This window comes from Ixodes scapularis, unplaced genomic scaffold (assembly GCF_016920785.2).
Source record: "Ixodes scapularis isolate PalLabHiFi unplaced genomic scaffold, ASM1692078v2 PGA_scaffold1__304_contigs__length_218370807, whole genome shotgun sequence".
In the NCBI taxonomy this organism is placed as follows: domain Eukaryota; kingdom Metazoa; phylum Arthropoda; class Arachnida; order Ixodida; family Ixodidae; genus Ixodes; species Ixodes scapularis.
Window position 1 is genome coordinate 188,009,411 of NW_024609846.1, and position 27,866 is coordinate 188,037,276.

A 27,866-nucleotide genomic window follows, 5' to 3' on the forward strand; every position below is an offset into this window, starting at 1 on the left:
ACCAAGCATATTTTAGAAGCATCAATCATGGCCATACCCATGACATCAACACATCTTCCCACGAAACCAAAACCATCCTGGAATAACGACTGCCGCATAGCAAAAAAGAAACAGAACAATGCTGGGGGAATTTTTCGCCGATACCATACACAATCTAATCTCATCACCTTTAGGATAATGAAATCTCGCGCTCGGTCTATTCGCATGAAGTCTAAGCGAGATAGCTTCAAGGGATACACATCTTTGATAAACTGCAGTGTTTCGTGCAAAGAGGTATGGGACCGAGTTCATAAGATCAATGGCTGCTACCGTCCATATTCTATCCCTCTTTTGACTAGACATGGAATCCGCCCGAAAAGTATTGAGAAGCAAGCTAATCTACTTGGAGAGCATTTTGAGTCTGTCTCAAGCTCTGATCATAATACGCCAGCTTTCATTCGGCATACACACCTCATGCCGAGAAAATATCTATAAGTACCTCAGGAGGCAATCAAGAACTTTATAATGTACCATTTACACTTCATAAACTTGAAGCAGTACTGCACAGTCCCAAGCAGACTGTCCCTGGCCCTGATGGTATTCACTACACTATGCTTTGCCACCTACATTCCTCAACGCTTGAACTCGTTTTGTACTTATTCAACCGTGTTTGGTCGGAGTGTCATTTCCTGTCGTCTTGGAAGGTGACCACTGTCATTCCTTTGCTTAAGCCAGGCAAGGATGGTTCATGTGCTTCCAGTTACAGACCGATAGCACTAACGCGTGCTATCGGTGGAGAGAATGATAACACTGGAGAGAATGATAAACAAAAGACTTATGTATTACCTAGAAAAAAAGCAACCTTCTAGACAAATATCAGTGCGGCTTCCGTTCGTTTCGATTCACGCTGGACCACCTGGTTCGCTTTGAGACCACTAGGCGGGAGGCATTGGTAAATAAGTAAGGCTGTTTCTGTCTTTTTTGATTTACAGAAGGCATATGATACGGCCTGGCGTTTTGAAATTTTGCAGGATTTGTTTGGTCTTGGTGTCCGAGGTAGAATGCTTGGTGCTATTCAAAGTGACTTGCAATGTCGCAATTTTCATGTAAGATTGGGAACAACCCTTTCCAGGGAGTTTTTTTCAAGAAAATGGATTTCCCCAGGGAGGTGTTTTTTTTTTAGCGTAACCTTTTTCATTGTAAAGATGAATTCTATTGCCCGTGCTATACCTTCTTCCGTGCAATATTCTAAGTATGTAGATGATAATCAAAATTGCTGTCTTGTCCTGTAATCCTTTAATATGTGAACGACGGGTCCAACTGGCAATTAAGAAGTTACAAAAATGGGCTGACACAAACTGTTTTAAATTTTCGCCAGAACAGCCTGTGTGTGTTTAAGAACCTTCTTTAAAAATGCATTAAATACCAATAGCGACAAAGAGTGAACATAAGTTTCTGGGACTCGTATTTGATTCGAAATAGACTTTTGTTCTATATATTAGGAACTTAAAACTAAACTGTCTCAAATCGCTGAATATACTTAAGGTTCTATCACATGTATCATGGGGCTCTGATAGACTATGTCTGTTAGGCATATACCGGGCGGTTATTCGCTCCAGGCTTCATTATGGCAGCATTGTGTATGGCTCTGCCCGAGCATCAGTCCTAAAGATGTTGCACCTCATTCATTACCAGGGACTGCGATTGGCTACTGGAGCATTTCGCACCTCCCCGGTACTTAGTGTGTATGCAAAAAGCTAATGAGCCATCCCTTGAAAGCAGGAGGATTGCTCGGAGGTTTATGTATTCGTTTCGAGTCCGCTCTGTCCCTCAGCACCCTACCCGCGATAACCTCGAAAACATCAGGTTCCAGAGAACGTTTGAAAATAAACCAACCGTTGTTCCTCCTTTTGCAATTAGGAATATGAATTATGCTGCGTCTGTAGAACTAGATCCCAGGCCTCCAATAGTTCAATGCTTAACCACTATAGTCCCGTGGGATTATCATATCAATAATTGTGATCTTACACTGACTAAACATTTAAAAAAAGATACACCTAAGGAAGTCATTTTTTTCAGTTACAAAATAAATATGAACAGTAGGTAGGTTTGTATACAGATGGGACTAAAACAGACTCCGCGGTTGGCTGTGCTATGATAGGGCCATTTGTGAAGCAGATCAAGAAAATCCAAAATGCAGCCACCATACTGACAGCTGAGCTCTATGGCCTGCTTTTAGCTGTTGATTATGCAACGAAAAAAAAGGCTTCGCCACTTAATTGTTTACACAGATTTCTTGAGCTCATTAAGAGCCCTTACATGACTGAGGCGCATTAGAAATCCGCTTGTTCTAGAATTACGAAATAAAGTGATCACTGCCTCGTACAAGCAGTTTGAGATAATCTTCTGCTGGGTCCCAAGCCACGTCGGCATCCCAGGTAATGAAAAGGCCGATAGTGCTGCAACTTCTGCAAATGAGAAATAAATAGTCCCGCAAAAATACCATACAAACACTACCACATTTCTTTGAAGTGTTGCATTCGAACTAAGTGGCAACGCGAATGGAATAATGAAACACATAACAAACTGCATGCTGTAAAACCTTTCCTAAGTGAGTGGGAGAGCGCCCGGCATCGGGAACGCTTTTGTGAGGTGGTATTGTGCCGGCTACGGATTGGTCATGCGCGTCTCACCCATGGGCATCTCTTGCGTGGAGAGGATGCTTCACAGTGTGAACGTTTCAACATTCCTCTATCAATATCACACATCCTACTTGAGAGCCCGAAGTATGACCAAGATCGTTTCAAAAAGTTTTCGCAAATATATCAAGAACATACTCCACTGCACTTAGTTATTTTACTTGACGAACAGCCGCTGATTCCGCATGCTTGTGTGTTTAATTTTCTTAAGGACATCGGCCTTATACACCGACTATGATTTTAATTAGTAATCCGAACTCACCTTTATCCTGTATACAATTATACAATCTAATATACATAGTTTTATTGCATCATCAGCTACTATAGCTCTTCTTCGAAACCCTTGCTTATACAATAGTTCCACTCTCGGCGCATTTTGGCCTTAGTTGCCCTTGCGCCATGAAACCCCATGGGGGCACGACGTCGCTCGAGAAACGATGCAAACCCTATCCTTTGTTCAGGTGTTGCTGAGCGCTGCCCTTGCTACGACTTCGCCAACCTCGCCCGGAAATCCTCTCCACGACCCGCTGACACGGGATGACTCACGGATCGCCACGGAGCATGTGGCGACAGGCCCACCAATGCTTTCACCGACCACGCGGCTCGCGCGGCCCGACCCGGACGCGTACATCTTCGACGCCTGGCAACACTCAAGCTCGGGGACGTCACGTGACCCCTGCCTCCGCGGACGACTACAAAAGCCCACCACGCGGGACGGCCAGTTGGGGCACGACATCGCTCGAGAAACGATGCAAACCCTATCCTTTGTTCAGGTTGGTCCCCTTTCTAATGCCCCGTGTTATCGTAGTAACGATTTGTGTTTGATGGCGATGTCGTGCCCCTATGACCTCCCTGACTGTCGTAAGCATGTGCTCGCGTTCCTTGTCAAGTGCATTCATGTTCGCTATTTGTCCCTTTTACTACTACCAATGTCGGGTGACATTGAGACAAATCCAGGCCCAACTGTGGAGGAGCAGTTAGGTAGTATTCTTTGAATTATCACCAGGATTGAAAAGAGCCAGAACGATGTGCTTGCCGAGCTTGGGCGGGTTAAGAGCGCTCAAAAGTCCACCGACGAAAATGTGAGTGCACTTTCCGATAGAGTTACAGCTCTCGAGGCCTAGTTTGGCGCAGCGAAGGCCTCTCCCATCCGCGACGTTCTTGACCATGAGGCCTCAGGCGGTATTGTGTCGGAACTTTACAAGGTAAATTCGCGATGCGACGACACAGAGAATAGACTGCGGAGGTCAAATCTGCTGTTTTTTGGCATTCCGGACTCGCAGACTGAAACATGGACCCAGTCGGAGGAGAAGGTAATCCGGCTTTGTGCACAAAACCTAGGCGTCGAGATAAGCCCCGAAAACCTTGAACGCTCCCACCGGCTGGGAAAGTTCTCGGCTAACAAAAACCGACCGATTATCGTGAGATTCTTGCGCTTCAAGGACAAGCAGAACGTTTTGTTCTCTGGAGGTAAACTGAAGGAAACTCAGTATGCGGTGCGTGAGGACCTCTCGCTTTCAGTACGCACGGCTCGCACTAAACTCTTTACTTATGGCAAATCACTGAACTCCCTTTTCAAAATTCGCTTTGACAAACTGTACGTCAATGACAAGTGTTCCCAGTATGACTCTACGCATGATTCCGTCACAGAGATTCCTAGATAGCAGCGAGGACCTCTCTCTGATCGGTCACCGCCGCCCACTACTACGCGACATATAAAGACTTCGAATCATACAGTCACATTCACTAATATCCGTAGCCTCCTTCCCAAACGTGAGGAGCTCAGTGGTTTTATTCAAGATAATAATTCTGACATTGTCATTGTTACAGAAACGTGGTTAAAGCCTGAGATAAGTGACAGCGAAATTTCCCCCCTAACTTAATGTTCAATATTTACCGATGTGATCGGTCCGCACAGTGTGCTAATAGCAGTAAAAAAATGCATTTCTTCCTTTCATATTACTACCAGCTTCAATATCGAGGCTACTTTTGTTTGTGTTACATCGTCCTGCACAAAAACTATTATCGGTGTCTGCTACCGACCTCCGAATTATACCGGCATGTTTTGCCACGAGCTTCATTCTCTGCTGCTTGAAATCAATGAGCGGTACCCAAGATCGAATGTCATAGTCTTTGGTGACTTTAACTTCCCTAACATAGATTGGTTTAGTCTAACAACTAGTGGGTCCAGTGAAGCCAGGGATTTTCTCGATCTATGCTTAAACCATGATCTCACCCAAGTCGTCGACAAACCTACACGTGAAGACAACATCCTTGATCTTATTCTAACGACGTCCCCAGACCTGTTGACATCCATTAGCCAAAGCAAAGGTTTTAGCGACCACTATCTGCTGACCGTGGAGTTATCTTTACCCATCCATTATAGAAACCCATCCTCAAAAATGATCAAGGACTACTCCAAAGCCAATTTCGACGCAATTAACAGCAATCTTTCGGCATATCTTCCTTTGTATACCGCCAGTTTCTACTCTAGGACCATAGAACAAAACTAGTTACTTTTTAAGAATAAGTTAAATAATCTCGTTGACCTGTTTGTACCCTCTGTACATATTCGGAGCGATGATTGCAACCCATGGTATAACAAAGCATTAAGGTCCCTGAACAACAAAAAAAAAGCGATTGTTTAGAAGAGCAAGGCATCTAGACTGCGACGCTGCCTGGGATGCATACTTTTTGTGCCTTAAGGCCTACACTCGGAACCTTCGTCTGGCTAAACACAAGTTCTTTTTTGAGGATCTTTTTGGTATCCTGCGTAAAAACCCTAAAAAATTTTGGAAAATAATATCCCCCAACTCTCGCTCCTCCTCTATCCAGCTAACCGACGAGGACGGGTCCCCGATATCTGAAGCAGACTGTGCCACAGTATTAAACGGCTATTTTTCGTCTGTGTTTACATTAGAAGACGCCGACGTCCCTATATTGGCAGCACTACCGTACGAGTCAATGGAACCTATTGAGATCTCATGCGCTGGAATAGCGAAACTCCTTGACAACTTGAAATTGACACCCTCTGGAGGACCTGACGACATAACCCCCAAAATTCTTCATTACACCAAAGCAATATCCAGTGAATTTCTCTACTTAATATTCTCGCAGTCCTTATCGCAGGGATGCCTACCATCCGACTGAAAAATGGGTAAGGTCGTTCCGGTCTTTAAAAATGGGGATCGTTCTTCCGCTTCGAATTACCGCCCTATATCTGTAACCTGCGTAGCCTCAAAACTCCTAGAGCATATTATCTACTCAAACGCTGTATCTCATCTTGAGAGTAATAACTTCTTTTACAACAAGCAACACGGTTTTCGTAAGGGACTGTCCTGTGAGACGCAACTCGTAGAATTCACCCACGAGTTATACACTAATTTTGAATCCAACTACCAAACTGATGCCCTATTTTTAGACTTTTCAAAGGCCTTCGACCGCGTTGCTCACTGTCGCCTGCTTGCCAAACTTTCATGCCTCGGAATTGACCCTCTCATTCTCTCCTGGATCCAGGATTTCCTCTCCTCTCGCACTCAATTCACCACAATTAATAGTTCCTCATCCGCCCGCGCTGAGGTTACTTCGAGAGTTCCCCAGGGCTCGGTTCTTTTCCCCTACTTTTTCTGATCTTTATTAATCACATTCCAGGCAAAATCTCCTCTAACATCCGCCTTTTCGCTGACGACTGCGTCCTATACCGAAGAATAGCTTCTTTTGAAGACCATCTTTTACTTCAAAGAGACCTGGACGAAATCCAGGCATGGTGCACCAGGTGGTTAATGACGCTAAACAAATCTAAATGCAAGTTAGTCCAGTTTTCACGAAAACGGCAAGCATCTCAGTTCTCGTACAAGTTAGAAAATAACTTAGTCTAAGCTGTCCCGTCCTATAAATACCTCGGTGTGACTCTAACTAACGATCTTACCTGGAACGCTCACATCGAACTTATATGCGCCGAGGCGTCTCGCTACCTCGGTTACGTAAGACGGAACCTGAAATCGGCTCCTCCATTCGTGCGAAAATTGGCTTATGAGACATACATTCGACCCAAATTAGAATATGCTGCGGCCATTTGGAGCCCTCACCAAATATACTTATTAAATCATCTCGAGGCAGTCCAGAACCGCGCTGCCAGGTTTATTTTGAAGAAATGCGATTGGTCGGTTAGTGTATCTGCGCTAAAGAGCGAACTGAGCCTTCCTTTACTAAACGTCCGCCGTAAGATAGCGCGACTCTGTCTCTTTCACAAAATTTATTACTACCTCCCTGCGCTCCGAGACCCGCTCCTCCTACCCCCCAGGCGATCTTCATCGCGGCTAAATCACCCGTGTCACGTTTCCCGCATCTCAGGCAGCACATCCTATTTTAACTCCTCCTTCTTCCCTCGTACTATTGTAGACTGGAACGACCTCCCCTCACTTATTGTGACCCAGACGGATCCCACCGCATTTCGCAACGCTCTTTGTGCACATTTCTGTTAGTCCCACTGCGCCTTTTTTTTTATTTGTTGGTCTTGTGGTTTACTGGCTATATCAATGTTTTCATCCCCTTACATCCCCGTGTACCCGGACTAATTTGTGTATTGCCGTTGCTCGTGGCGATGCCACGTTATTTTGCAGCACCCCATGTATCCGCATATGTCGTTGTTACTGTTTTATACTCTCGTGTTATGTACCCCCCCTTATGTAATGCCCTCGACGAGGGCCTTTAAGGGAACTTGAATAAATGAATGAATAAATCAATCAAACAAGAATCAGTCATGATTTAGGTAAACGCCTCTGGAGTAAATGTTCCTGCGTGCGACGAGATCAGCAGCCATTCAGAGATGCAAGTCGAGGCGGCAGCGTTAAAGCGCCGCTGTGATGACCCCCTCCCGGCATCGCGGGAGCGTCGGCTTTGTGAGCTTGAGAAGGAGTAGAAAGTTCTCGGTGGCAGAGGAAAGAAGATGCGCGTCGCCAGTCATGTGCGGTCGGCCTCACTTCCACGCGGTGACAAGACGGCGCCCTGAGCACCTGCGAGAACGGGACACTGTGCGCCACGTGAAACTGAAGGGGCAAGCACCCAGCGCTCCGTCTGAACCACTACACTATGGTGCCTCTAGACCGGTTACTCCGAATTGCGACCTCTTATGTCCGAGGGCCGGCTGCCAGGAGGCGGCAGAACCAGCTTTACCGCCTCGTGACAGAAAAGGACTGGGATATAGTCGCTATTCAGGAAACAAAAGTTGGCACCGAAGACCAGACGGAGTGTTTGGTGTGACCTTTTATTACGCGTTATGACGCCTGTGTCAGTCACGCGGTTGGGACGTCGGCCGGATGTGTTCTTTTTGTTCGCCGGTGTTTAGGAGCTGTTAAACAGTCAGTCACAACATGCTAGTTGGGGAGAGTACTCGTGTGCGATTTTTTCTTTGAGGATTGAGAGTGGCGCATCATATGTATATAAGCGCCAACTAGGGTTCAGAAAAGGTACATATTTTTCGGAAGTGTGCGGCAGTACTGTGACACTGAACGGTTCCTTTGTCTGCTGGGGAATTTTAATTGTGTGTGCTCTGCACGCGATAAAACAAGCTCTACTCAGTACCAAGTTTCGACCGCCGCGCTTTTAAGGGACATAATTAACGACTTCGACTTAGAGGACATGAGAGAATGTGTCAGTGACGGGAGGAGCGCTCAGTTTACCCATTATCGAGGGACCAGTCATTCCCGTATAGACAAAGCGTATGTGTCGCTGGAGTTAGTACCATTTTGTTTCGACTATACGGTGTGTCCTGTTTTTTTCGGCGACCAATGTGTGGTCAGCTTTTGTGTTGGTAAAAAAATCAGGAAATAGGAAAGTATTCATATGGGACTTAAGGAAACTAAATTGTAAGCTGCCAAATGATGACATTTTTCGAGCTAATGTCGGGGCCGCGATAGAAAAATTAGGGGCTGGAAAAGCACGCGAGTATAAACTAAGCTGAGAACATTTTAAGCAGGAGATAAAAATGATGGCATTAGAAATAGCTAGTTTAATTAAAAACGAAGAACGAAAAACTGAAAATGTGTTGCGTTTGAACTTGCAGATGTTAGTTAAAGAGGAATGCAGAAGGCTGAGTGCATGTAAAGACTACATTTGCTCTGTGAAGGAAAAACTTGAGATTTTGAATAAAGAGCGTTATCTTGGCGCCCCGGTCAGGGCAAGAGCTGAACGGTTAACCATGGGGGAGCCGCCGACCAAACGAGCGCTGAGCATGGAAAAACGATAACGAGATGACGGAGGTCGAACGTGAGGGTGCAGTCACGAGCGAAAAGGCAGGAATCGAGAGGGCTTTTTTCGATTACGACAGTACCTTATTCGCGTCGAGTAAAGTCGATGTGGATACCTTTAAACGTGACGGTTTGCCTTTAATGCCGCTGTTAGACAACGAAACAAAATAGGTTTTGGAAGCGGCCATCACTGTCCAGGACGTTTTGTTTGTCGTTCAAGCCCTGAACCCGGGAAAGTCCCATGAATCACACGGGCTCAGCGCTGCATTTTATAAAGCTCTATATCTTGAACTTTCAATAGAACTGGCCATTGTCTTCAATGAGGCTTTGAGCTAGGCGTCCTACATCCATCCTTTTTGTCTTCCCACACTATTTTAGTCCCGAAAAATGAAGACATTGGCAAGCTTCGGCAGATAACTTCGTATAGACCTATCAGTCTAACAAATGTTGATTATAAATTGCTTATAAAAATATTGGCCAGGAGGTTATAGACTGTAATTCCGGAAATAGTTGGCGTCTCCAAGCATGCGGGATTGAAGGCCAGACCATCTTCACAAATATCCACAAAGTACGGAGTGTGTTGGAGTGTGGCGACGGCCATGCATAGTGGTGTGGAAATGCTACAATTAGACCTAGAGAAAGCGTTTGACCGTGTACCGTACGACGTGTTGTTGATTGTTCTAGATTACGTTAATATTGGCTCAGTGATACGTGAAGGCGTACGTATGGCCTATAGCGGCTGTACAACGAGCTTGTAATAAATCAGTCCGTCGGCAAGCGAATTCAAGTGCAGCGCTCTGTTCGTCAAGCGTGTCCCTTGTCACCTCTTCTTTTTTGCATCCAATTCAAATCACTCTGTTTAAGTAATTTAAGGCATGGCAGTGTCAGTGGGTTCAAATATATTCATCTGAAGTACGTATCCTTGCTTATGCGGTCGACATTGCCATTTTCTGTACGAATCACGCAAGTACAATCAGAGTTGTCAATACAGTCAGACATTTTTTGTCATGTAAGTGGTAGTGCGGTCAACTGGGCTAAATATCTGGGCTTCTGGCATGGAGAACAGAGTTGTACCCCAAGTGTGTTTGCTAATGGTCAATGGGTCACTGTAGTGTTGCGACCGAGGCCGAAGTGACGAGAAGTTGAACAACACTTTTATTATACGAACACATGTTTATATAGGCTACAACACTAGCGACACACACAATACAAGGTTTACAGACGTAATACAAAAACCGAAACTACGACACAACATATTCCCCTCCTAAAAGAAATAATAAGTAGGTTAGTAAATGGTTATTATGTTAGTGCTGTCTATGTACAACATGAAAACAACCGAAATGAAAACAATCAATATTTTACACATTTCGGAGCAAATTTCAAGTCAACAGTTTGGTATGTAGGAAAATTAATTTTCGAAAGTTCTTAAACGTGATCGCCGTAGCGGTCTGGAGCCCGCCTCTCTCTTGGTGGCTGAACACGTCGAGCAGAAACCTCCTGCTGCTCGGCTGCCGGGACAGTCGGAACCACCAAAGGCTTAGGCTTGGAATCGGGGTCTGGGCGGATGGCATCTGGATCCTCCCGAGAAGGAGGCTCGGCGTCAGGCACCGGGTGGACGGAAGCTGGGTGCTCAGAGGGAGGGGTCTCTGAAGCAGTCGAAGCTGGAAGGGGTTCAGGCGCCCAATGAGCAGCTGAGGAGCCATAGCTCCTCGCTGACGGGTCCCAGGTTCCACCTGGTGGTAGAGTGCTTGAACCCCCAGGAACCTTGGCCAGCTTCGAAGCGTTCCACGTTCTTCCTTCATCTAGGCGGAAGGATGATGGTCCTCGCTGCCCCACCACTTTCCGGAGACGGCTGAAGGAGAGATCCCCTTTCCAGGCAACGGAAGGCTTCTTTACCCGACCGAAGTCGCCGACTGAGACCTTGGTCTTGCGGGCAGCACGGCGATGGTCTGTATAGCTTCGGCTACTGTCTTGCTTGCACTTCACACGCTGGCGCAGACGGCGGAGTTCCCCAGCCGGATCCTTGAAGAAGGATGGTGACGGGAGCTCTACAACGTCCAGGCGGGTTCTGGGCAACCCTCCATGAAGCGCCAGAGCCGGGGCAACTCCCGTCGTAGCGTGCGGCGTGCAGTGGTAGACGCCGAAATAGTCGAGCACCGCTGGCCGAAGCGGTCGATGCTCCAGCATCGCAACTTGTACAAAATTCTTGAAGACGTGGTTGAACCGTTCTGCGAGCCCATTCGCTTGAGGATAGTAGACTGCAGAATGGGCAAGGCGAATGGCGCGGTCCTTTAAGAACTGGATGAACTCTTGTGACGAAAACTGGGGCCCGTTGTCGCAAACAACTTCGTCCGGGTAACCCTCGCGGGTGAAGACAGAATGCAGGAAACTGGTAACCGTGATTCTGTAAACTTCTCTGCAGAACTGCACTTCAGGCCACTTGGAGAAATAGTCGACTAAAGTGATGGCGTAGTTGCAGTCTTGTGGGGCCCTTTCCATAGGGCCGATGATGTCGATGGCGATTTTCTGCCATGGACGCTCTGGCAGAGGAACCGGTTGCAACGGAGTAGCTGCAGTCTTGGCCGTCTTGTCTGCAGACTGGCAGATGCTGCAGTTGTGGATGGCTGCTTCTACTTGCTTGTCCATACCTGGCCACCAAAACCGTTCCCTGAGACGCGCTGTGGTCCGAATTATCCCAGAGTGGGCCTCGTGTGCCTTGGCGATGACCTGCGGAGCGAGGGCCCGAGGAACAACGAGTCGTTCCCCAAGCAGAACCAAATTGTCGACAACGGACAGTTCTTCGCGAACGGTGAAGAGCGGCTTGAGTTCACCCGAGAGAGACTTCTGGGGAGGCCAGGATGACGTAACGTAACCCTTGACTTGCTCCAAGGTAACGTCTTCGCACAGCGACTGCTCGAATTGCTCCTTAGTCAAGCAGAGCGGTGCAACGAGAGCCACGACTTCTTCGTCGAACGAGACATCTTCCTGAAGTGCAGAGACTGGAAGGCGAAAGAGGGCGTCCGCCACTTGGTTTTCTGAGCCCTTGCGATACTCTACAGTGTATTTGTAGCGAAGAAGTCGCTGAGACCACCTTGCGATGCGAAGGGGGCGTCTTCCAAAGCCTTGAGACGACAGAAGGGAAACCAGGGCTTGATGGTCTGTACGCAGTGTAAAAGAACGACCCCAGAGGTAGGTGTGCCAATGCTCGCAAGCCCAGACGCATGCGAGTGCTTCACGTTCCCCGACTGCGTATTTCCTTTCTGCCGGCGAAAGCGTGCGGGACGCAAAAGCGATTGTACGCAGCCTGTGACCATCCAGCTGCTGAAGAACAGCGCCAAGTCCGATGTCGGAAGCATCCGTGGACACGACCACGGGAAGACTGGCGTCGAACATCTGAAGCACGTTGCTGGAGGCCAACACGAACTTGATCTTTCGAAAACTGGCGTCGACAGCGTCGCTCCAGATGAAAGTCTGGTTCTTGCGAAGCAGAACTTGCATCTGCGCTGACACGTCAGCAAGACGGGGGACGAACTTGGCATAGTACTCGACCAGGCCGAGGAACGAGCGTAACTGCGCAGCGTCGGTTGGGGCAGGTGTGTTCAGAATGGAATCCACCTTCTCTGGCAATGGCGAGATGCCTTCTGCAGTCACCTTATGTACTAAAAAGGAGAGTTCTTTGACGGCGAACACACACTTGGCGTTGAGCTTGAGACCCGCAGCCTTGATGCGGTGAAGAACAGTGGTCAAGTTGGCCAGGTGCTCTTGCTCACTTTTGCCGAACACTATGGTGTCGTCGATGTAGAAAAGAACGCCGGGGCATCCCTGAAGGATCTGTGACATCATCTGTGGGAAAGTGGCTGGAGCCGATGCCAGGCCAAAGCATATACGCTTGAAACGAAAAAGTCCATCGTGCGTGACGAAAGCAGTGAGGCCACGGCTGTCTGGATGAAGTAGCACCTGGTGGTAGGCCGACTCGAGATCCAACTTCGAGAAGTGGGTGGCGCCGGCTAAACTGTTCAGCAACTCTTCTGCATGTGGAAGAGGGGAACTGTCCGTGACGACGGCTTTGTTGGGCTGGCGAAGGTCAACGCAGAGTCGAATGCGGCCATCCTTCTTTTTCACGATAACAATGGGAGACACCCACTCGGAGGCGTTGACGCGCTCTATCACATCCAAGTTTTCCAGGCGACAGAGCTCTGCAGACACTTGAGGGCGGAAGGACAGCGGAAGACGCCGGAGCTTCGATGCGACAGGTGGTACCGTTGTTCTGACTTTGACCTTGTGAATATAACCCTTGGCAAGTCCAAGTCCTGGGGCAAAGAGGGATCCGAACTCGCTGGCAAGAGTCTTCGGAAGCCGAGGGGGTACAGGAACAGTCTGCGTTGCGGAGGTCTGGTCGGTTTCGCCTGCAGCTGGCACCGATGTTGTCTCGAAGCAACGAAGGGTAGAGCCTTCGATGTGAAGGTCTAAAGCCTTGATAGCGTCGATACCGAGGAGAGATGTGCCTTGCAACACAACGTAGAACAGGAGGCGCGCAGCACGTCCCTTGAACATAACTTGAGCGGAAAAGCAACCGCGTACCGGGATAGGCTGTTTGGAGTAGTCAAACAGTTTCACTCGTGGAGCAGAAAGCAGCGATTCTGTAGTGAAGTGCCTTTTGAAATGGCTGTCCGACAAAATCGAGACCGACGGACCAGAGTCGATAAGGAACGTTAACGGCTTATCATCAACAGAAACGTCGATAAAAATGCTGGTGCGAGCACGACCAGTGACGGAAAGGACGCTCAAAACTTCGTCATCATCGGATGAGTGGCGGCACTCAACTTCATCCATGGCGAGCGCGGACGAGTGTTGTAGCTTGTTGCAGACGGAGCGAAAATGGCCACGCCTACCGCAGTGAAAGTAGCGCTGATCTTGCGCCGGGCAGCGCGATGAAGAAGCACGATGCTGGCGGGAACCGCAGCGGAAGCAGAACGACGGAAAATTAGGTGATCCGCGCGAGCGCTTAGGGCTGACAGAGTGACGGTGGTCATGAGACAGTTGACCTTGGCCGGCGGTCCGGGAGGCGCGTGAAACAGCTGAGTCACGGCGTGGCGCTGGGCGGTTGCTCGCTGGCAGGGATGGCTGCCGACGGGAAGACGAGCGAGACCGCGTTGGCATAGGTCGGCGCTGATTGCCGTTTAAAGTTACTCGCTGAACTTGGCTAGGAGTGAACTCTCGCACTTCCTGAGCCGCTTTTTCGAGCTGCTGTGCTAACAGCACGGCACGCGAAAATGAGAGTGCCGAACCTTCGAGAAGAAGGCGCTCTCGAAGGTGCTGGGAAACGATGCCTTCTAAAAACTGGTAGCGGAGAGAGTCCTCGAGGGCGGCGAATGAGCAACGCGTCGCGAGCTCTCGTAGTGCGGCAACGTACTCGAGGAAAGACTCGCCTGGTTGCTGGACGCGACGACGGAACCTGTGGCGTTCGACGACGACATTGCTCCCGGATGCGAAATGCTGTGTTAAAACAGCGACGGCTTGGTCGTACGAGGACAGTGCCGGAGAAGGCTTGCCGCTGTCCTCGGACGTCTTCGCGGAGGCGGCGGCGGGCGGAACGGTTGCGGAGGCGTCCGAGGAAGGCGGCAACGAAAAGAAAATTTGCTGACCTTCAAGTCCGAGGCTGTGCAGCAGCAGGGCCTTGCGACGCTCGGGTGTGAAGTCGGACGCTCCAGAAGCCAGGAGAAAGGTCTCGAACATCCGTAACTATTGCGGCCACGCAACGGCTGGACAGCCCGGCGCCGGGAGGAACGGCGGCGGCGGAGCGAGCCCGGAAAAACTCATGCCGCGAAGCTACCGGCAAAGTAACGCGTAACGCCGCATGGGAAACTACTAATCCTCGTCGCCAATGTACTGTTGCGATCTAGGCCGAAATGACGAGGCCGAAGTGACGAGAAGTTGAACAAAACTTTTATTATACGAACACATGTTTATATAGGCTAAAACACTAGCGACACACACAATACAAGGTTGACAGACGTAATACAGAAACCGAAACTACACACTTAAAATTTTAACACCCTTATTCGTGTAAATGGCTCGTCTTCTGGCTAACGCCTTTATTCGTGTAAGGGTGTTAGCCGCCGGAGGTGGTGAAAATCGTGTAAACTGCTAACACCCTAAAAACAATATGGCGGCCAGTATGCGACAGGCGATACGATTAAAAGGCTTGGCGAGCCGTACGCGGCTTCTCGCCGGAGCAAGAGCATACGGCTCGCACGCTCGTTTGGTGTCATCTGTAGGCGCAAAAAACTTTCCAAACATCTTTATGTCCAAGCGCCAACACCGCAATTAATACTAGTAAGGCCGAAACCACTGGAGACTGAACAGCCAAGACTGTCGCCGAAGTCTCGCTCGGCTTGCTCAATGCCGGTCACATTTTCATCGCATCAGAAGCGCTTATAAAGAAGGGATAGCTTTACAAAACACTGACAGGCTGGCTTTATTGAACAAAACGCCCACTTGCCGTGGACGACAAGTTGACAACGAATCGCTCCGACACCCTCTGTCGACAGCGGCTAGGAGGTATCGCACTCGCGCTCCGTGTGGCTCTCGATTAACTATTGCCTGTGCTCACCTCTGTTACGTGCGTTATCCACTCATGAACGTTTGTGCGTGAACAGCGGCATTCAGCACCTAGGACACGCGCTGGGGAAGCCGGCTAACTTCTTTTGTTGCAATCATAACGCGGCGACACAGCTACCAGCGGAACCTAATAACTCGGAGCGATCAAGACGACGGATGGACTAATTGGCATCCAGCCCTCTAATAGTTATAGATCACCAAAAGCCACACTTTTCAAATTGGGCGGCGACAACCCCCATCTAGCGACGAAAAAAAAAAGTGATAAACATTTGAAAAAAGAAAACAGCAGTGTTTTGCTGCCCACCGCGCGGTTACATTTACTCACGACATGGACATACACACAACACTGTACATACACACGGGGACACAGCACTGATCAAATACACTACCCACGACAAATAGTACATATATCCTAGTTGTTTTTTTCTTTATTGCCGGACTTGGACAGTACACAGTAACTAAAGTCACAGACAGTACGCATACAAGAGGTAATGCTAAAATTGCCAGCCGGCTTGCGGCTAGCAGTGCGGGGTTAAAATTTGCTCATGTTCACCAGCTTTTCAATGCAAGGAAGCCACTCAGGCGCGCATTTCTGAGCCTTATGAACTTCAATAAATGAAATAATACTTTCACGGAAATACTCCTTAGCTTCACGCATATCACGGTCTGCATGGCGGACAGCCATCCGAGACCTCCAGATACCAACATATATCCTAGTTATACAAACGAACAAGTGCCCCGAGGGGTATATATGCCCTCCTATTTCGCGCATCGGTTAGCCCAGTGACTACACTAGTCTTAATCAAGATATGAAAAGTTTACGCCAATTTTATTTGTCAATAATATTTTTTCTGCATTTGTCTTAGGTAGGTACACATATCCCTTAATAACTTCTTACAGCATAATGTATTATAATGATACGCGCCTAACTTCTAGTAACTCAACGTGAGTGACGAGAAAAAAAAATCGTGTGAATTCTGTCTGGCAACCACACTCGCGGCGTGGTTGCTATGGCGACGCTCTCGGTACGCGCGCCGGCAGCCGTCCAGCTGGTTCGGCCGTTCGGCTACGGCCGAGTGCGCGAGTCCACGGTGAACGCCGCGAACGCAATCGAGAAAACAAAGCGTCGACTACTGAATCTGTACGTAATCGAGTTTCTGCCCGTTCGCTGCCGAATTCTTCGTAGTCTTCTTCCGCCCGTTCGAAAGGGAACAGCCTACCAGTCCGATTACCGCCGTGGCTTCAGTGGCTTCATCTTTGGAGGGAACGGTCAACTGAATTAGTTCCAAAATGCTTGTGCATCAGGCAGCGCAACGTGGCGCGGTCCACGCACAAAGTCGGTAAGTAAACAAAACACTCAATGCCGTTGCATTCTTTTCTTTTTTTTTAATTTACGGGGGCGCGCGGTGTTTCTGGGTGGCTTAAGGTATGGGAAAGCAACCGGAAATATCGGCGCCTGATCGACCATGGGGTGAAAATTTCAAGGCGTATCGTATGCAAACGACAGCGTTTGCCGGCGGAAGACTCGGTCGACCGGGGCGAATGCATTTTTAGTATTTTTAAGGATGTTCTAACTGCAAAAGAAAGGAGCGCCTTAAAATTTCACAAGGTAAAATACACTGCTGAGGAAACGACGCCCCTTTGCGTGCAGGCGCCGATTTTTCCGGCAGAGTTTAGAGAGCTGTGAAATGCAGTGTGCACTTAGGGAGAGTTTTGGCATAATATAATGTTGCTCATTGGAAATAAAAAAAAATAAAAAATAAATGCTGGCATCATATGTTTACACACTCTTAGTCATTTTTGGAATCTTAAGTACCCTTTTTGTGGCAGGTATTGGACGCCAGCACATTTTACGTTGGAACGAAAAGTGGAATCCGGTCAATTCCCTTCCACATTAACATCAAATGAGTGCAGTGAAAGCAAAGAAGAAAGTGAGGGTGAAACAGTTCCTGCAGTAGTAAGTGCCAGAAACACGAAAAGTGCCCCGAAGTGGAAAATATACTCCCTTGAAAAGGATCCAAAAGAAATAGAGGTTATCAGGTATACCGCCGAGCGTCACAGACCTGGACACTCCATTTCAGTTTTTTTAAATGCCCATGCCCTGATGAGCTGTTTACAGCGATATCTGAGGGGACCATCCTGTATTGAACTCAATGCCACCATGAACACCATTTTCGGGTTCTGGTCACACCTCCACGCAGGATGTCCTGCTCCAGATCAAGGAGGATATCCTTGACAGAATCTCCTGTACGACAACGCGGGCGGTCCTGGCCCTGGATATAAAGGGCACCTTTGACAACGTCAGTCACATGCTGGTGTTCGACAACTTGGCCTCAACTGGGTGCGGGCCCCGGATGTATGATTATGTGCGGGACTTCCTGAGCAACTGGATGGCCACCATCGGAGTCGAGTCCATCCGGACAAGCACCATCCCGATACCGAGCAAGGGCAACCGGCGAGGCTTGGTCCTGTCACCCACCTTGTTACCTGGCGATGTGCAAGCCGCCTCCTCTACTCGAACGGATTCCCCGGATGAAGCATACACTCTATGCCACTCTATGTGGACGAGCTGACGGTTTGGGCTACGTCGGGATCGGACAGCGGGAGGCAAGACTTCCTCGAAGAAGTCATCGAGACGGTGCAGAACTACCACGAGGCCGGCAACCTCCAGCGCACCCCCGATAAATCTCAGGTGTTGCTCCTCCGCGCGGGCAAGCCAATTCCCGAAGAAGAAGAAGGCGGACATCCGGCTCACGTTAAAGGATGGCACCCCCGTGCCGGTGGTGAAGCGGGTTCGGAACCTGGGGCCTTCACCTCCAGCGGGACGGCGGAGCCAAGTACACGGTCGACCGACTCGAGACAACCACGCAAGTCATGCGCATGGTGAGAAGGATAACGAGTCGCAGACACGGGCTCGAGGAGTCGGACCTGATCCGGCTGACCCAACCACTCGTCGTGAGCCACATCGCCTGCGCAAATCCGTATCTCAACCTGCTGTCGAGAGGTAAGGGCAAGATGGACGTGATTATTCGCAAGGGGTACTAGCTGGCACTGGGGGTGTCGCCGTACGCGTCGAACGCCAAGCTCCGGCGGCTAAGTGTAAACAACACCTTCCAGGAACTCATCAACATGCACCTAGCCAGTCAGTGGGAGCACCTGGCCCTCACACTGAGTGGGCTGCATGCCCCGAGCTCGCTCGGCATCCCCATCCCCGCATCGCAATGCGAGGCTATCCAGCTGCTGCTGGCCCTTTGGGACAAGATCCAGGTGGCACCAATCCCGTGGAAGCTGAACCCATCTTTGCATCCAGGTCGCTGGATGGCTCCCGGTCCCTTGATTCCGCCTGGCCCCGTCGTGTAGCATAGGGCCCCTGGTAGCTATTGGTTGCTAGCCCAGCATTTAAGCATACTCCAGCCTTTTTGTATGTAAAGCAAAACTATTACTGCAACTGAATACTTCTTACCTGACAATAATCGTAGTTTGCACTGCTCAATGCCCTTCTGTTTTATCTAAAATACCGCAACTAAGTACTCCGAGTACCGGTCGGAGCTCTGCGGTGCCAGGTGAAGTTTCTGCTTATAAAAAAGTGTCTGCCCAAAAGCTTGCTTCGGTACCACGAGCTGCAACAGGAAGCCTGATGCAGAGGCTTTAAGAGCAAGCTCCATGCTTTGAATGTTGCTAAGCATGCGCGCTTGTGCAGTGCAACTGTCGTTTAGGACAACGTGCTCATTCTTGGCATTTCAGTTTCACTTGCACTTAAAGGGATGTTGAACGGAAATCTGGATTCCATAAACACGGCGGCAAAAGCGTGTAACAAGATGCTACAAACACCAAAACATCACTCATACAGCGATATTTCGAATGGATGACCTTATTTTTTTAAAAAAAAAAGGAGGCGCATTTGACAGATTTGTTTGTCTTGTTTCTCCGAGAAGGAGAGGGAACGACCTCGCGTCTTCTCCGCCCCGCCGCCTTGAGGGGGCGAAGCAGAGAGAGGAGAAAACGAGATATCTCGACGTCACGCGCCTCATCGGCCTCGTTCAATCTCAACCTCTTTCTCCAAAAATACGGCCGTTCATTCGAGATATCGCCTTGTGACTACGAGTAGTGTTTTAGGGATTGTAGCGTCCCGCCTACGGCTTCTGCATCGTTTTCTGAGATCCAAATTTCGGTTCACCAGCCCTTTAAAGGGAAACGGAGTGTGGCAGCGATGGGATGATTTCTTGTGTCAGCCGGAGTTGCTTACCATTACCACTGCAGGGCAGCAAAGGCTACAGGCATGCAAGAGCGACTTTGCGAAGCGCTTTCGTAGAACAAGAGCTTGCGATAGAGCGCGTACTAGCTCGCACTTGTCGCCTTCGACCGCGCTGTCACCCTGGGAAGCCTTCGGCAACACCTTCAGAATGCCCGCATTCTTCAAGAAAGCCACAATGTTATGAATATACCACAACAATGCCTGGCTTTTATTTTTTTCTAAAAAAGAGCATTTCTGAAACTTTGAAAATGCAGCAGTGCACGCTCATTACCTTCGGTACTGCTTAGTACGTGGTCACTCACGCTCACCTTATCCAGGCTTTTAGAAAGTATCTCAACGTGAGATTAATTTGACATTTCGTAGTAAGGGTGCTGAATTCCAGACAGGGTGACACAAACCGTTTTGATAAAAACGTAAAAACAAAATGCAACTACTCCATACAGGTGCCTAATAGTTTGATGACTAGGAAACAACACGGAGGACTAGAGAAATGTGATGAATATAAACGAATAAAGCTGGTCATGAATTGAAGCATACTTAGGTATGTGAGTCACACAACTTGCAGCTGCCATCTCAAGAAAAGCAAATAAAAGCGTTTAATGATTTCGAAAATCGAAACAATCATGGCAGGAGTTTAACAGACTTTGGCGATTGCACTATGTGATCTGCAATCAGGCTACAGGTGTTTTCTTGATTGTATTAATCACCTTGATTGCAACTGGCCGTAGCATTGAGTAGATTAGAATAAGACAAAGCCTCTCAAGAAGGCAGCTCGTATTGTACGTCTTCGGGCCATGGGCGAAGCCGAAAAGCCAGTAGGCCGCCATGACCACAGTAAAGCCTTTGAAAAGCCAAATGGTTCCCTCCTGCATATAAAAGCAGAATTGATTCAGTCAGACAATAATAAAGGCCGCACTGATGAGTATGATTTTAAGCATGAGATGCTTTTAGCTCCCGGCCACCAAACTGATGACGTATCTTTTCGGGAACTAACGCCAAAAATCACTTCAAAACATCCCAGGTTTCGAAGTTGACTTTTGCGTTGGTTTTCTTATTTGAAACCGGCTTTGAAACCTACTGATCTCGAAGTCAGTTTTGGATCAGAAAGGTGTGCACTAGCAGGGTTCAAAATTCGCTGTCAAAATTTTGTTTCCTTGAGACAAGGAAACAAAAAGGAACATACACACCACCGTCTCAAAACCAGCACAGCATACAGCTGTCATTTATTTCCACAAGTCGTCTTCCTTGTCATCCCACACGCTACACATGCTATGGAACCTATTCCTATACACACTATGAAACCTATTAATTCCGAACTACAGCTTTAAAAAAATTATCCAGCATTCAAATTACTTTTTTGTGTGACATCTCACTACCGAATTCTAAACCAAGAGCGCATCATTCGTTTAAACCATATGAAGCAATCGCCTGACGAGGAGCCCGTTGTCGTCACGCTTTGACGGCGCACTTTAGTTCACCTTTCTGCCGCCGTCTGGGGGGGGGGGGGGGGGGGGGGTCTCAGGCGTCGTCCCCGCGCAAATATTACCACAACTGTTTAATTGATTGGTGCGGCACACAAACTTCTGTTCGAGCTGGAACTTGGTCCACAGTGTCTTAGATGAGCCCGACGCCCATTTCAGACGTCAAATAAAATTTCGAAATTGCTTTTATAATCTCTTTAAGAGTTTGAATGCAGGCGTCTGGAATTCGCCAAATTTAGTGGCCGCGATTATGTCGTCTGTGACCGATTTTCAAAAATAAATGGTTTTACAGTAATGATTCAGATTGTGATTTGTTGGGAATTAACCAGTGCTGTTAATAACATGCTTTGTATTGTTCGCTCTGCTGGTGTTTTTTCTGCCGTCATTGCATCCACGCAGCTTGAAAGTGGACTGCTTTATGCAACATGCGGCACGCACACAGCGTGGCACTCCACTTCATAGCGTGGCATGTGGTGGCAGCAAAAGCCTCTGCCAAAAACATGCTAAGCACAGCATTTGTGGCGGGAGAAAAGATACAAGGCTATTATCTAGTTGCCGAGAGTATACTATGTTGCAGGTTAAGACGGTACGGTGAGTGGAAGAAGCTCCGTCTACACTCTTTCCACTTTAGCAGAAAGGATGCTATAGAGAAAAGAAGGAAACCGCCAATCGTGGCAAGCAAACCCTTTTTGGACTGGCAAAAGTGATGGGAGACGCCAGGCAGTGTAAAAAAAGGGGAAGGGGGGGGGGGGTGGACTGCAAACGTCTAGATGGAACAGCGCGGAACATAGAACAGAAAGAACAGGACAACACGAGCCCTGACTTACAACTGATTGTTTAATGAGAAGCGAAGGAGGACCAGTTTTATATACAACGCAAGGGTGTGTGCATAGGATCGTGCCTTGCGCCAGTCCTCAGCGATCTGCTGTTGGCCTACTATGACAGACTGCTCGAAATATCTCTGCGGGACTTCAAGGTAGCTAGAGTGTTCCGGTATGTCGATGATTTCTTGGTGCTGTTCCAAACCTCTGGAGTTGATACCCACCGGCAAGTTGAAAACATCTTCGAAATTTTCAAGTCGAACCTCCGTGTTTTCACTCTCACCAAGGAACTGACCGAAGACAATCAGTTGCGGTTCCTAGACCTGATCCTGGTGTTTGGAGCGGAGCACGTCTGTTGGAGGTATTCCCCTCGTTCGCAAAAGGCGCTCTTGCCGTTCTCGTCCGCTCACTCCAAGCTTGTGAAGCGAGGAATAGCGCCAGCGGCTATGAAAAATGCCACGCAAAGATCCTGCCATCACCAGGTTGAGAGAGGCTTCAACGCCCAAGTGGTCAGACTGCTGTCCGCAGGCTTCCCGCAACCTCTGCTGAGTAGCCTGGCAGAAAAGCTCCCTCTTGAGTCGCGTCGCTCCACTAGCAAGCCTCAAGATACACGCAAGAGATCTCCTTGGACAGTCATACCCTACATCCATGTCCTGTCCCACAACCTGAAAAAGGTTGGAGCCAAGGCAGGCGTTCAGGTACTTTTCTCTGCACCTAACAAACTGGGTCGTCTGTGCAAAAAAGTAAACTCTACCAACCCCTCTGCCACCTCCATCAGGCAATGCCAGAAGAGCCATGCAACTCCTTTCGTCGAGTGTGTCGAAGACGTCGTGTACGACGTTGCGCTATCGTGCGGTCGGTCGTATGTTGGCCAGACCGGGCGGTGCATCAACGATCGTCTGAGAGAACACCGCGCCTCATTGGGAACGACCACTGGCAGCAACCTAGCCAGGCATTGTGCAGCGTGTGCCTGCGTCCCAGCATTTGACAGATGCGAGATTATCAAACACCATAGAGACTGTCGCACGCGCGAGATCATCGAAGCGTTCTCTATCATTAAGAAAGACACAAGCGCAGTCAGCATGCCTTCCGTGACCCTGTTGAGGAAGGAAATCGCATATCTCGAGAGCACTTAATGAACCTTGCTTTTTCTAAAAAGTTATTTTATTTTATTTTCTTCACTTTTGTTTTTGTATTGCTTTTCCCTCATCTTTTAGTTATTTTCATTGCAAGTATTTTGTTTTAATCCTTATTTTCAGTTTATTTCTTCTTCTTCCTTCGCTTCTTATTTCTTCTTCTTCCTTCGCTTCTCATTAAACAATCAGTTGTAAGTCAGCGCTCGTGTTTTCCTCCATTTCGTCGTTTACCCTGAGACTGGGGTTTTTTTTGAAGAGCAGAAGTGACAGAAAAAACAGACAGGTCTCAAACTCAGATAGCTGAGTTTGAGACCTGTCTGTTTTTTCTGTTACTTCTGCTCTTCAAAAAAACCCCCAGTCTCAGGGTAAACGACGAAATGGTTGACTTCCACCAGCTAGCCTGTACTTTGACTCTTTTCTCGTGTTGTCCTGTTCTTTCTGTCCTATGTTCCGCGCTGTTCCATCTAGTCATGAACCAACTAGCCCATCAAGGCACACTGCAAACGTGTTTACCAAGAATAAAAAGGGGGAAGAGTGAAAAGAGGTATTCTTCTGTAGATTCCTTTTTCTCCCGGAGCTGTGAATGTGCCATGGCCGGACTGGGCTCAACTCAATGCCCCAAATCATATTTAAAAAAAAAAAAAAAATTATTGCCGGCAGAGTTTTGCAGACTCCTAAAATGTCTTTACGGAGAGGATCCACAAACCCTCTTTCCAGAACCGTTGGCCTAGATTGCGGGCATGGGCATCTGCAGTACGTTTTGCAGGAAAAGGAGGGGGAGGGGGGCAAACCTCGTTCTCTTTCAAAGTTATAGGCTTGAAAGCTACACCCCTTCAGAATAATCCCCCCCCTTTTCCGCCACTTTGCTGACGCCCATGATTGTGGGCACCTCATCACTTACAAAATGTTTCCTAGGACCCATGTGTAGGAAGTAGGAGCCACCGTTCAAGCCCCTGTCATGACTACAGTGCAGACATATCACAATAGCAGGGAAGAACAATAAATAATAATGGACAATCTGACCGGAAACAATATTGGTACAGTTTCAGACTCGCCGCTCAGCTTGCCAGCTGAGCCAGGCTAGAAAAACGAAATTGGCAAAGTGAATGAGTTGCGAGTATAAAGATGCAACAACGAAACCCTACTGGAGTTCTTAGAAAATGTTGGGGCCTTCTTGTCAATAAAAAAGGCACTCAGTAATTAAATCCAATACCCTTTCGGATAGTAAGATTGATATCGTGGTAAGGTGGGTGCTTGTCCCAAGCTCTTGTTTTAGCACCAGTGGGTGTCAAGTTACACAGAGCCAGAAAACAAATCAGCATAGCCAAACGAAGCACAGGACAACAATTGCATCCATAAAATAACCAATGTTCCATATTTCAATTAGTTTTTGATCTCACTTTGCGCGGCACACAATTCATAGCAGACGATTGTCCCTTTTTGGCTCTGTTCGCAGATGACTTGCCAGTCTCTTCGTCGTTTTGTTTCTGTCAGAGAATGATACCTACCTAGTAGCAAACAAACTCATTATTATTCCCTTATGTTAGCAGACGATGCGTCTGGTAGCGGTATTTTATTGCGAGTTTGTTTCACACGCACTGGCACCGTTCGAGTTCCCTCCCAGAATGCATCGCACTCCCAGAGTGTTGCACGGAGAACGGGACTCAAACGAATTCGCCAAATGCACCAAGTGCGGAAGACTGATGCTGCCGCCATCTATGTTTTAGAAAGAATACCGACCTCAAACCGAAACTGGCGCCTTGCTGTTCGGAGTGATGGGTGGGAATGCGAGAGTACAGTCGCTACCAACGTTTATCTACAAACGTTGGTCGCTGCAGCCTGTAGTTGATAGTTGCAATGACTTCAAGCAACTCGGCTGTCATAGGGATAGTTACAGACGGCGTAAATTTCCGCAACCAGCTGTCTACAAAGCAGCTGGTTGCGGTCTTTCAATTCTCATAACCGTTTACACTGAAGAAAATGGATGATGCTGTCCGAGCAGAAGCTTGATCCATTTGAGCATGGCATTATGCGTGGACCACTGAAAGGGTACGCCTTAAAACTAGTCTGCTGGAATACCCAGCAAAACTTTTCGATTTCGATCCTCATTACAGGTGGATCAGATATTAGCTTTGGTGAGGGCGTCGAGAACGAGAGCTTTCTCGAACAAAATAGGACGGGGCAAGTTACCTGAAGTAGGTAAATGTTAAACATGATGATGTTGCCCAAGCCTCGGCTAAAATAACTAAATTTAGCTTTCTCTGATGCTTATTGGGCAGTCAAAGTTTCTGCTGGGGCAGTGTTGTCGACAAATGTTCAATTGTTCACCCGCACACGTTGGTGATAAACATCTCGGGGGCCGCTGATGCATTTGTTCTGAGCATTTCTTTACACACTGGTATATTTCAGCATTTTTACGGCAACAAAGCGACTTAAGACCTCCAAATAAAGCACGGTTTGTCAACTGCTTCTTTCATGAAATAGGAGACGCTCACAGTTCAAGCTCGCGTTTGATTCCGTTGCCCGCGGGACGCAATTTCTATCAGAAAATCTACTTTTTTTCCTTTCAGTTCTGCGACACATCGTAGCAAACAAACTTTCGTCGTCTGCTCCAGCACCTTGCCGGCCTAGCCGGAGCGAGGCACAACGGGATTGCATTTTGGCGCAATCTCGATCTTCTCAGTGTAGCGAGTGCATGCACGCGTGGGGTGCAAGCGATGAAACGAACTCGGAGAGTGCAACCACTCGTGGAGTGCCGGTTGAAACGAACCCGCTCCACGCTGCGAGTGGACACGCGTGGGCACGAGTGCCGTGAAACGAACTCGCTAATACTTCTTCAGTGCAAGCCGGTTGACACCTCAATGACCAAAATCGGGCTCTCGATGAGATGGAATGGCAAACTCAGAATGATTTCATGACCAGGGGCCAAACATGTAACAGGTGCATTGTATGGTGAGAGTATTAGCACCGAGAAGTTTGGGTGGCGACCTTTTACAGCGAGCCGGGGTGACGTCATGCTGAGGACAAAATTTACCCCCTCACTCGCCCTACAAAGGCCGAGACGGCGTTAGCTGTCGGCATATTACTTTCGGTTTTTGTTTTTTTTTGTGCGCATTTTACGTAGTAAATGTGAATTATTATATGCGGCCTTATTGAGGTATGGTCTGTAGCTGCAGGCGAAACTTCAACCAACATTCCGAGCATGGTTTCCAGGGCAGACAGTGCATGAATCACAGCTGGTATATGAAAAGGAAGAAATGCCACCACACTTGCAGGAGCATTGCAATATATTTACCTCTCGCACAATCAACGCTGCTGATGATTTGAATAAATTAAGCGGTTTTTTCAGCTTTGTTTCTAAACAAAAAGGTCTCCGCGAAAAAGCTGCACTCTGCTCGAGCAACATGTTATATATATTCTGGGCAATGGGGAGAAAATTACAAGTGAGACCGCCCAAAGGCCTTTGACTTAAATGCCATTTGTATGCCCGCAAAGCGGGGACTGATGTTCTCCTAAAGCGCGAGACACATGGACGGCAGAATCGTCCGATCCGACAGTCCGAACGCCGCTCCGCATTGAGACGCGTGCACACGCTTCCGAACTTGCAAGCGACACGATGATCCGTTTGGCTCCGCCCAGGAGATCCAACTTCCAAGCACTCCAGCGGAGGTCCGCGTTCATAGATCTCTGGTCCCAGATTGATGGTTTAGCTCGCACGAGCGAAGCTAGGAGCTCGTTCTTGTTAGCGCGTGCATTCTTTGCCGGGGCCATCTTTCTCGAATAGATCAGGGGGATCCACGCGTCCGGCTTCCCGTCGCCCGTCCCGTTTTTTTATTCGCCCCGACAGACCAAGTACGTTATCATGACGTTCGCGCTAGCTGTGCTGTCATTGGCTGGACGCATCCGACAATCCGTCCGCCGTGCGAAACTATCTGGTGCATTTGACGCATGTCGGATGGCCGATCTGACGCCTGAAGCGACCAACTTTTTCGGATCAGGCAGTCGTACTGTCGGATCGGACGTCGGATCGGATGGATTTTTCGCGCATGTGTCTCGCGCTTAACTCATGAATCTGCAAAGAACAGAATTTCAGTGTCTGAAACACTTACACCGCCGCTTCCACAACCCCTTGCACAACCGCCTTATATCGTGTGGAGGGGGCGGGGGGGTTCATCGACGGAGTTGCCTCCACCGATAGCTTTCCATACTTATAACCCAATTAAAAAGGTAAACGTGACAAACACGGTTGGAAAAGCTGTGAAAATTCTGTCGGCATAAGTCTCACCCAGCGCCTTGTACACTGGGTAAACGAAGCCCCGCTTCTCAACGTGCTTACAGCTCACAACGGCCGATGTTGACGGTGCCTTTCCCATCCTTAGTCTGACTGTCCGTGCTCTCTTTAATCTCGAAGCTTTCGGGTGGTAGAACATGACACCAGCTTCTTTTTGGAAATTGCATTGCAGCGCTGAACAGTAGGTCAGCATGATCACAAACCTCCGATCGTGAGGAAACGGGCGCAGGGAAGCCAGCCAGATGCCAGAACGCGAAGCGGAGTCCGTCACCAGACGTCACGGTACACCTCACCCTATCAAGACGTGGCGACCGCAGCAACACTTGTGTTTGCTC